Source organism: Anabrus simplex, chromosome 8, assembly GCF_040414725.1.
Source record: "Anabrus simplex isolate iqAnaSimp1 chromosome 8, ASM4041472v1, whole genome shotgun sequence".
NCBI lineage: Eukaryota > Metazoa > Arthropoda > Insecta > Orthoptera > Tettigoniidae > Anabrus > Anabrus simplex.
This window is the reverse complement of record NC_090272.1, coordinates 19,111,379-19,123,640: the sequence shown is the minus strand read 5'-3', so window position 1 is coordinate 19,123,640 and position 12,262 is coordinate 19,111,379. Positions and strand designations below refer to the sequence as shown.

Sequence of the window (12,262 nt, the reverse complement as noted above, 5' to 3'; positions counted from 1 at the left end):
ATAATAATAATAATAATAATAATAATAATTTCTTATGGAAAATACAAAGTGTATGGAAGGGACTACATCAGGTTTCAACAATCGACCATAAATCACCAAATATGAAAATATTGCTCAAGTAGAGAAATTGAAGTATCTAGGTGAAATTATTGAACCAACAGGGTTAAATAAGCAAACTAACAAAGAAAGAATTCCAAATCTTGGAAGAGCATACAAAATTACCTGGAACAGATACAATAAAAGAACTATATCAAAAAAGGTAAAATTACGACATTATAACACAGTAGTTAAAACAGAAGCACTTTCTGCATCTGAAACTATTATAATTAGTGGCAGATCTCGAATAAAGATGTTGAAGAAACAAGAAAGGAAAATCGTCAGGAGAATCTTAGGACCAAAGTTTCACACTTTTGGACAAAAGCAAAAACACATGAAATCTAGCACGTTACAGGAAAAAACTGCATGGTCACTTATATAGGATGGATAATAACAGGACACAAAGAACATTTTAAATTTAGGCTTATCAATAAAAAATCACAATAATTGGCTAAAATAAATCAATGAAGACCTAAATGAAATTGGCATTAATGAGAAGATAGAATCTTAATTCACAAACACCCGACTAAATACAAGACGCGCTCCTTAGTTGGGCACAATAAATCAAGAATTTGGTTCGTGCCCTCTTAACTACTTGTTCGGGTTTGTAGAGATGCCCAGCGATTTATTCTATAGGTAGCATCCCGAGGGTGGAGTAATTCGGGATCTTCAAACACCATCGAACTGAGCCACCAACTTGGGGGCTGAGTGGCTTAGTAAGTGGTCCTCAGAGTCCTTGCGCTCAATCCACCAGTGGTTCCTAACCCGTTCGACGAGAGATCCTCAGTTGGACGATGTGTAAGTACGGTAGCATCCTGCTTTACAGAATATATCGAGCTCAGAATATTTTAAAGGGGCTGCCTGGATGAGGCGGTAAAGGCGTGCTCAGTTTGCCCAGAAGGAAGTGGGTTCGAAACCCCGTCAGGAAGTCGTAAAATTTAAGAAACAAGATTTCCATTTCCGGAGGTGGATATGGCCCTGAGGTTCACCCAGTCTACACCAAAAATGAGTACCAGGTTAATTCCTGGGGGCAAAGGCGGCCGGGCGTAGAGCTAACCACTCTACCTCATCAAGTGCCGAGGTTACAAATGGTGGAAGCCTTTACCTTCCACTCCTAAAAAGGCCTTCATGGCCTGTACGGAGATGACTTTGCTTTGCTTTTGCAGAATATTTTAAGCAATCCTTGGACTTATGGGAGTAACAGAGTCCCATTACCGTCTGACAGAGGAGTGACTTGGCGAACGAAAAGGATTTCGATGCAATATTAATGTGACTTATCAAAAAAAGAAAGTACAGTAGAACTGGCTGAGTCAGCAAAGAGGATCCGTTTGTATGTGCTAGGAGTTAATACTATTTGGGTAAGGGGAGATAACGAGGAAGAAATTATACTGTGTAAACTGTTCTTAACAGGTATGAACAAAAGGGAAGGGCAGAGTTTGGGGTAGGGTGGTTGCACATGCAACACAGGCACGTAAATGAGTGGAATGATGTGGGTAGATTTGGCTGTTGAAGGAATTAGGACGAGAAGTGTCTCAATATATTCACCATGTGAGAGTGCAGATGAGGATGAAATTGACAAGTTTTATAAAGCACTGAATGACATCGTAGTCAGGGTCAACAGCAAGGATAGAATGGTGCTAATGGGCAATTTCAATGCGCGAGTTGGAAATAGAACTGAAGGATACCAAAGGGTGATTGGTAAATGTTGGGAAAATATGGAAGCTAATATGAATGGGAAGCATTTAGTGGACTTCTGTACCGGGCGAGTTGGCCGTGCGTGTAGAGGCGCGCGGCTGTGAGCTTGCATCCGGGAGATAGTAGGTTCGAATCCCACTATCGGCAGCCCTGAAGATGGTTTTCCATGGTTTCCCATTTTCACACCAGGCAAATGCTGGGGCTGTACCTTAATTAAGGCCACGGTCGCTTCCTTCCAACTCCTAGGCCTTTCCTATCCCATCACTGCCATAAGACCTATCTGTGTCGGTGCGACGTGAAGCCCCTAGCAAAAAAAAAAAAAAAGTGGACTTCTGAGCTAGTATGACATTAGCAGTTGTGAATACATTCTGGCTATTTACCAGTAAATATGGAAAGGTTGGGAAACAAGATCCAGAATATGCTATATCTTAACCAACTTCGAAATCAAATTCAGGAAATATGTTAGGAATGTGCTGGTATTCTCGGCACACTACTATCGGATCTGTACGGATGGAGAAAGTGAAATCCGTTTGCAGATGACTCGAGGACGAGGAAATTAAAATCCAAACAGTTCCAACAAGCAGATAGGGATGCTGTAGTAAAAACAGTGCATAAAGATGTGATAAAAGCGAACATCTGCGTGAAGTGAGAGCAGAAAAAGGAGAAATGGCTTCAAACAAGGACCGATAAAGGCAGGCAATAGTATGCAGATGAGAGAAGCAGAGATAAACAAATCGTTGTTGAATTCAGGAAGAAGCCATGGGAAGACTTTGGTATTAACCTGGAAAGGCTTGGTTAAGCAGCAGGGAATCCTTCCTGGACAGTGATGAAACAATTCTTAGAAAGGGAGGAAAGAAGGAAGTGAATCACTTGAACTCACTGTAATAGATCACAGGGAATCATCGGGCATGTGGAAGGAATATTTCGAAAATCTTCTCAGCGTAAAAGGAAATCTTCCTGTACACGTCGCCAATAATCGAGCTCGTGCAAAGGTATGCGTGAAGAAATTGAAAGGACGCACCAGCCTAGAGTTAACGGGATCATCACAACTTGCAGCCGAATTACTATGCCTTCAAACATCATCCATCTACTGCACGACACTCTCTCTTGTCACTGGCACGCAATCTACACATCTGTTACCACTTTGCCCACAAATTGGCAGTGAACATTGGTACTGGCTCTCAACAATAATAACACCTTTGCCTAGCGTTCTGCTTCCCCAAGTAACAGAAGTAATGTCGTCCAATTCATGAGCTAAGAAGAGCCCAAAAGAAGTCTAAAAAGGAACCAAGTTTCCCCTTTGTGAATATTTTTCTCCATCCCTCAATGGCAGCTAATTTCAGATGACCACTAGCCATTACACACAGCCTGCACTGTTATTATGCAATATTGTCCGGCCACCCGTCCATACATTACATCACAGTCTGCACGGATGTTAGGTAACATTGTCTGACCATTTATCCATATCTCACGTCACAGTCTGCACGGTTGTTAGGTAACATTGTCTGACCATTTATCCATATCTCACATCACAGTCTGCGCGGTTGTTAGGTAACATTGTCTGACCATTCATCCATATCTCACATCACAGTCTGCATGGTTGTTAGGTAACAGTCTGGCCATCCATCCATACCTTTGTAGCAACAATAACAACGCCAACAATCAAAAACTGCTACCAATAGACAATGTCAACCATTGCTGCCACCACAAGAAAATTCTGCAACCAGCACAGTACGTAAGCATACCAACTATAGGGGAAGGTGACGCTATAAGGACAATGGAACAGGAAGCAATGGACTCTGGGTTGAAACCAAGGACATAAGGTCCAACAGAGGAGTGGATCATAGGTGCACATGGAATGAAAAACACTTGAAATTACATAACACACTAAATGATTCAAAATAAAAAGAAATTAACGATGTATAGGAATTTAAATTGGATGGCTAAACAAAATAATATTGAAATGAATAAAATAAAATGAATGTAAATAAGTTGTTGAATTGAAGTAAACTTCATAAACAAAAAAATAAAATTGAATAATTCAGAAACAATTAATCTTTGGTAACACCCTTCAGAATGCTTCTAATATTACTATGACCCTTTGGAGAATAATTCTCTAAAGTTCATTATAATACCTCCTGGAAATTGGTACCATTACAAAAATATTTAAGAATAAATAACAGAAATATGAATACTCATTGCATGAAAGAAATCTTGAACATACATACATCATCATTATAGTGTTCAGCCTGAAAGCCTATGTGAATTTACAATCCTCTATTTGCAACTAGTGCTGTGGTCTATACTTCTTATCTTTAAATCATTAGAAACTGAGTCTAATCATCTCCCTCTACTTCTCTGACCCTCCATAACACAGTCCATTATTATCTTATGTAACCTATCTTCCTTCATTCGCCTCACATGACCCACCACTGAACCCACTTTATACGTACAGCTTCATCCATTGTGTTCATTCCTCACTTAGCCATCATTCTTGCTACTTTCATGTCACTTACTTATGAATAAGATAATCTGAGTCCACCCAGCTTTCATTCCCGTAAAGCAAAGTTGGTTTGAAAACAGACTTGAAATTATCTACAGAATTGAATGTCAGATTGGTGATACAAAGCTGGAACAGGTAGAAAATTTCAAGTATTTAGGTTGTGTGTTCTCCCAGGATGGTAATATAGTAAGTGAGATTGAATCAAGGTGTAGTAAAGTGAATGCAGTGAGCTCGCAGTTGCGATCAACAGTGTTCTGTAAGCAGGAAGTAACCTCCCGGACGAAACTATCTTTACATTGGTCTGTTTTTAGACCAATTTTGCTTTACGGGAGCAAAAGCTGGGTGGACTCAGGATATCTTATTCATAAGTTAGAAGTAGCAGACATGAAAGTAGCGAGAATGATTGCTGGTACAAACACGCGGGAACAAAGGCAAGAGGGTACACGGAACAAGGAGATAAAGGCTAAGTTAGGAATGGACTCGATGGATGAGATTTGGTGATGGGGTCATGTGAAGCGAATGGAGGAGGATAGGTTACCTAGGAGAATAACATACTCTGTTATAGAGGGTAAGAGGAGTAGAGGGAGACCAAGACGACTATGGTTAGACTCGGTTTCTAATGATTTAAACGTAAGAGGGATAGAACTAAATGAGGCCTCAGCACAGGTTGCAAATAAAGGATTGTGGTGACATATAGTAAATTCACAGAGACTTGCAGACTGAATGCTGAAGGGCATAACGGTCTATAATGATAATATATGTATGTATGTATGTATGTATGTATGTATGTATGTATGTATGTATGTACGTATGTATGTACGTATGTATGTGTTCCAGTTTTGTACCACCAATCTGACATTCAGTTCTGTTGAATTTCTTACCTACTGACATCAATTTAGTCTTCGAAAGGAACTACAAAGGTGAATGATTACAGCCTTGTGTGCCATTTCACTGTTATGAGAAGTTACGACCGTAAGTAGAACAAAGATGGAACCCATGTATCTTGGAATAATTAACGCCGAAAGATCTGAATCATACCGCATGTGAAGGCGAAAGTGCTCACATCAAGTGGGAGAGAAGAAGAAGTAAGATCCAGAAGGCAGTGAAAAGGATCGAACAGGAATATTGTTACTAACAATTATGGAAAAAAAAAAAAAAAAAAACGAGATTGGATTGCTACCTAAAATATACGAGTTGAAGACGGAAGTAACTGCACCAGAATCTTAAGGACGGCACAACAAGAAATCAGCTCCGCGGAATAAAGAAGGAATTTTTAGAAGCTACATTGCGAATTGAACGGGAGACTAATAATTTCATTTAGCGAACTCCAAGAGACGTGAAGAGAGAAAAATAACAGCAACAAGCTTACGTCACTGCAGTCCCTGCTGACGTACTTCACGATATTACCGAAGTGAAGAGTTATAAAGGGAATCCTACAATAACTCGAAATTGAGTGAAGAAGGAGAATTAATCATTTCAAATTATAAAATTTCATCACCCTAAGGAAAATATTCGACCAGTAAATCAACTCTTTCAGAGGGAACAATCTTCACATTAGACAGTTTCTCACAGTTATTCACAATGGAAATGCTAATTAATCTCATATGCCATTCTATTCCAACTAGACCACAGATGAACATGAAGCTCTAAGGAGATGATAAGCCAGACTGCCCAAATGGGTGCCGCGGGATGACGTTGCCGACCGAGATGACTGAGCCCAGAGGAGGAATATGCGAATATTTCCCGTCCACCCAGGGAAATAAGTAGCGACGTTTCAATATGTCCTGTCAGCTGGACATATGATGGCGACTGGAGCTGCTGAATTCAGATAAGTCTTACTTTTAAATCAGTGTAATAATGTTTGTATTCAACTGTAAATGTAGTATGATTTATTAATTTGTTCGGTGTGAAGTGATTAAACGACAAGAGTGGTGTGATAAATTAGAATGAAGGTGGATAGGTAATCTTCAGATGTGCATAACAAATCCTTAGATAGGTAGTCACTCAGTGATAAAAGCCTACGTTCGAAATGTGATCCATGTAGTGTGAAATTCTGAGTTAGTCAAAGTGACAGTAAGTTGTATGATACATAAAAGAGCGATATAGATACGTGTGTACATTGGTTATAGTCAATGATTGTCAAGTTAGGAACCAACAGTAGGATATGCTTGCTAGGTAGACAAATCTGTTTATGACAAATGGTGGTTATGACTGAATGAAGGTCATAGTATTTGGAAATGTGTCCATGAACCGTAATTGGAAAAATAAGGGCCACAATGGTAAGAAGTGAACCCGTGTTAGTAAGGAGACAGATTATGGTTTCGAAAGTATAATAGTAATATTTTAAGAGAAGTTGATACGTGATTGATGATTGAGAATAATGATAGTTATTGATTCTTCGCGAGGATGAACACGGTGACGTGGCTATACACTTACCGGTTTTCATGTAGAGTATTGCTAATTAGGAAATGAACGTGTAGCAATTTCATGTTCTGTTTATCTCACGAGCAAGCATGTAGAAATACAAATAAGATCTGAGTGACATCTGTTGGTTAGAACGCTCACTTGGTAGTGTCAACAAGATCTCAGTTAGGAGGACGAACTGAACACATGTGCTGTCACAAATTTTTTTTTCTTAATACCAATCTATTCTCAGACGAGAGGAACGTAGTAATTTCTTAGGCGACATCCCATCACTGATGACTAACTGGAAATGTAGAAATGATTTTCAACGGTCAAGTCTTCACACTATGCACCACTCTTGATAGCATATTTCAGACGAGACTAGTAGGGTAGTCATTAACAAGTATAATATCGCACCTATGTTTAGCTTAAAATGACGAGAGGATTTGGATCTTTAAATGGTATATGTGTCTTACTGGTTCTGATTGAACTTTTATGAGAACTACATTGATTTGAAAGGGGAACTTATCGGAATTCATGCAGAATAAGAAGGACGTAGACAAAGAAGCATTAATATTCAACATTTAATTAAATTTTCAATGGCCATTATTCCATATCCAACATTGTGATTTAATTATGTATGGAAACATTAGGGAACTATCCTCCCAGATTAGCACCCATAGGTATTTATTAGTATGTTGAGAAAGATAGGATTATTCTATGGCAGTAAATAAATATGAGCTCCGAGGGAGAGCTAATAGTTAATTCAAACCTCATATGTAGTAGAGAAAAATTCCAATTCTTAAAATATGGTTATAAGTCTCAAAAATGCGTCCTGGATACCATGAAGAAGACACCCTCAGTCTATATTTTGCTTATTGGAACTCATGTTGTAAATATTTCTTTTATTTTCTTTGCTAAGGTGCACCCAGACCAATAATTTCTTTTTTCTTGTTACCCAGATAAGTTATTAACTATAACTTACAGATAAGTTTTTCTTTAGTTAGCCAAGTAAGTTTTCAATTACTTATACGAATTTTTAATTACCTATGTCAGGAAATCTTTCACTAATTTAAGTATTCAAACATATTCGACTTCGTTTCAATCCATTAATTGAACGCTTTATTCCAATTTAATTATTGCTTTAAGGGCCTAAGAGGGAGAATTTGTCATTTTCTTTTGGACTTATGGGTTTTAATTTGATAATTATGAGCTGGAGCATAATAGTATTCAACTTAATGATGGCCTATTCAGAACTTAATACCTTGCCATACATTGCATTCTGTCCCTGATTTTGTGGGCAAGCATGACCTGAATACTTAACGTAATGGATTCCAGTAGATCTATTACAGATGATGACGAGATCAAACAGCTTTTACTTTAGAATGCATAGTGGGCGCTGGATGTGCCAAATACCGGTAGATTTTTCATGAACATTACTTACATATATTTTTGCACGATACCGCCCTTTACTTCGATTCTTCTTTCCACCCAGAAATGTGGAAGTGCTAAATAAAGGAGTGATATAGAGCAATTGAAAGTGAAAGGGAAATGAGTAATTAAAAATTGAAGGGAGAAATAGGTAGACTTATGAGGTTAAGTCCATGTTCTCTCGAAATAGGCCAAGTGAACAGTCGATCATACAATTTCCTTTACCAGATTTTCTTTTTGTGGAGGATAGTCCAATATTCGAATTCTGGATTGAAATATTGTTATAATAAACAAATATAGAAAATGTTAAACAGTTCTTTCAATGTGTTTGTAGTATAGAGACCTAGATTTAAGTAAATGAGAGTGATGACATCTTGATAGCATAAGAATTAGAATAAGCAACATATGAAAGTTGTTACTATAGGTGATTTATGTCTTATTTAGCTCCGCATGGTATATCTTTCTCTGATTCGGAACTCAACACCCAAATTATTGAACTGTTTAGTTGGAAAGGTCATAATTAAGCTAGCCTGGATATTATGCGTCCTTTCAGGGAGCCGGGAACGGCGCACTTGTCTAACCCCTGTAAGAACCCAGAACCAAGAACTCATTCTACCATCAATTCTTTTTCTCAAATTTAATTTAAAACTAATGTATGCTTCTGACACGATATAAAAACCATCAATTCTCACTGCAGCCCAATTGTCAACATAAATTCCTTTGATTGATTTTTATAATCTACCCTTAATCCCTTAATCCCACAGTTTCCCTTGGTACCCTGTCATATGCTTTCTCTAGATCTACGAAACATAAACACAACTCTCTATTCCTCTCGTAGCATTTTCTACTTGCCTGTTGCAAACTGAAAATCTGATCTTGACAGCCTCTCTGTGGTCTGAAACAACATAGGTTTTCATCCAACTTCTCAACCACTCATCGAACCCTCCCTTCCAAGATGTCAGTGAATACTTTGCCAGGTATAGTAATAAATGAGATAGCTCAATTGTTGCAATGCTTCCTGTTCCCTTGCTTATAGATAGGTGCAATTACTGCTTTAGTCCAATCTGAAGGTACCTTACCAACACTCCATGCTAATATTACTACTTTATGAAGCCATTTCATCCCTACCTTCCCACTATACTTCACCATTTCAGGTCTAATTTCATCTATTCCTGCTGCATTATGACAATGAAGTCTATTTACCACCCTTTCCACTTCCTCAAGTGTAATTTCACCATCATTTTCTTCCTCTCCATGAGCTCGGTTGTTCGTGATACCACCAGGAAGATTTCCTTTTACGTTGAGAAGATTTTCAAAATATTTCCTCCACCTCTCCAGTGATTCCCTAGGATCTACTATGAGTTCACCTGAATTACCCAAAACACTGTTCATTTCTTTTTTCCCTCCCTTTCTGAGATTCATTAGTACTGTCTTCTTCTTTAATTCTTTAATATTGTCCAGAAAGGATTCCCTGCTGCTTGATTTAGCATTTCCATGTCATTACCAAAATCTTCCCATGACTTCTTTCTGGATTCAACAACTATTTGTTTTGGTCTGCATCATCTGCATCAGCATCATCTGCATCAGCCCTTGTTTTGAGCCATTTCTGATAAGCCTTCTTTTTACATTTACAAGCTGCTCTCACTTCATCATTCCACCAAGATGTTCACTTTTTCCTATCTTTACACACAATTGTTCATAGGCATTCCCCTGCTGTTGCTACTAGAGCATCCCTGTATGTCACCCATTCACTTTCTGTATCCTAAACCTGCTTACTGATCACTGTTTGGAACTTCTCACTAATCATATCCACGTATTTCTGTCTAACTTTCTCATCCAAGAGATTTTCCACCCTTATTCGTTTGCAGACAGATTTCACTTTCTCTGTCCCAGGATTAAAGATACTTAGTTCACTACAGATCAGATAGTGGTCTGTATCATCAAAAAATCCCCCCAAAATCTGGACATTCCTAACAGATTTCCTGAATTCGAAGTTGGTTAAGATATAGTCTATTATGGATCTGGTACCCCTAGCCTCCCATGTGTAGCGGTGAATAACCTTATGCGTGAAGAATGTATTCGTAAATGCTAAACCCATACTAGCACAGAAGTCCAACAAACACTTCCCATTCCTATTAGCTTCCATATCTTCCCCATATTTACCAATTACCCTTTCGTATCCTTCAGTACTATTTGCAACTCTTGCATTGAAATTGCCCATTAGCACTATCCTATCCTTGCTTTCAGCCTGACTACGATGTCACTCAATGCTTTATAAAACTGGTCAACTTCATCGTCATCTGCACCCTCACATGGTGAATACACTGAGACAATTTTAGTTCTAATTCCCCAACTGCCAAATCTACCCAAATCATTTGCTCATTTATGTGCCTAACAGAAACTATGTTGCATGCAATAGTATTCCTGACAAACAGCCCTGTCCAATACTCCCATATCCCTTTCCTTTCTAACACCCGTCAAATACACTTTATAACCTCCCATATCTTCCTCGTTATCTCGCCTTACCCGAATATCACTTGCTCCTAGCACATCGAGATGCATCCTCTTTGCTGACTCAGCCAGTTCTACTTTCTTTCACTCATAAGACCCATTAATACAGATAGCTCCCCACCGAATTCCATTTCGTTCGCCAAGTTGTTTCCAAGGAGTCCGTTGCCTGTCAAATGGGAGTGGGACTCAGTTACTTCCATAGGTCCGAGGCTTGCTTGCAACTTGAAAATTTAAAAAAATCTTTGGGAATAATCTTGAAACAACCTTAAGTAACAGTTTATAATGAACACTTTTAAAGTCTTTCATAACTTTTTTCCTTTGTGACAACCCAACTTCAATTCATTTTGTGTAAATCATTCAGGTACAATTACCTTGCAATGTATTAGTTGTAAGGATCTCCATAACGTCGAAACATCTCATTCCCCTCCACAATCTAGACAACCCCTCACCCCACAACGTCGCCACACCCGGCCTGATCATCCTCCTTTTCAACCACCCCACAACGTCCATCCTCCATCTCCCCCATTTAATATCTCCTTCCCACCGCCGCCAATACTCGAACATCTCCGACAACTCACAACTATACTGTAACATATTGCCTCCACACTTTACCACCTCACCCTTCCCTGCAACTTCCATTTAAGCAATCCCGTATAAACGTCCATTTCTTCCCATCTCCATAACCAAGAGACCCCATCTTCTCTTCTCAATAAATATTCACATCGCTTACCCATCCTCTTCATTCAGTCACATCGCACTGCTCTCTTCACATGTCCCGGCCCGAGCGAGAGCGTCACTCTCTAGGGGGCCCGCCCTGCCCTTTGGGCGGGGAATAAAAACGTGAAAACGAACGAACATTCCACTCTCAGTTTTCGGCTCATGATCAGCCCAGTCACTATCGCCGACGACGACTCTACTAGATTCTCCATACCAGAAGGAAGCTACGACGCCATGAGTTCACCTCTACCACTGAACTCGCCAGAACGACCTCTGACGCCTGAAATGGACTTCACCCAGGCGAAGCAACCCCGGCGCCTAACAGACTCCAACGTTTCCAGTGACGACGGTGGGTGAAAGAAGATTTGCCAAGTTCTGGACCCTCAATCTGCTGCTTCCCCCAGCTCGGTCTACACATCACCACCTTCTGTCCGAGGTTCAGCTGGAGTGGTCGATTTTGACGCTCAGCTGGGCATAAATCCACTACCACCGATTTCACCGTTTCGCAGCCTACTCCGTACATGCCTATCAATGTACGGAGGTACGCCCAGGCTGCCTTAAATCCAGCTATTCCGCCAAATATATGCAACAGGAGTGTCATCGACATGTCACACCTGGCTACGGTTCAGCCGCCATTTTATCTCATCAAGATTCAACACGTCGACCCAGCCCTTGCTAATGTAAAGAAGATCTAGCACCTATTGACCCGCTACATGCCAAACTTTGCAGATTACAAGTTAGAAATTCAATGTACCCGTGATGGGGGCTTTAATATCAAAACCTGAAAGCCGTATTTATCCCCTTTCAGTAATAGAATAGGAGCACATCAACTGGGAGAACACGCCAGGGCTACCAACATGTCCACGCAGCGACCTGCCAGACGACCGGAACCCCCCGCCCGCCCAG

At 39.8% G+C, this 12,262-nt stretch overlaps 1 protein-coding gene across 2 annotated transcripts in view; it reads right to left on the bottom strand.

The window, feature by feature from the left end:
* The window catches only part of exp (expansion), a 374,884-nt gene that overhangs the window by 34,068 nt on the left and 328,554 nt on the right, over positions 1 to 12,262 (bottom strand). The window lies entirely within an intron of this gene.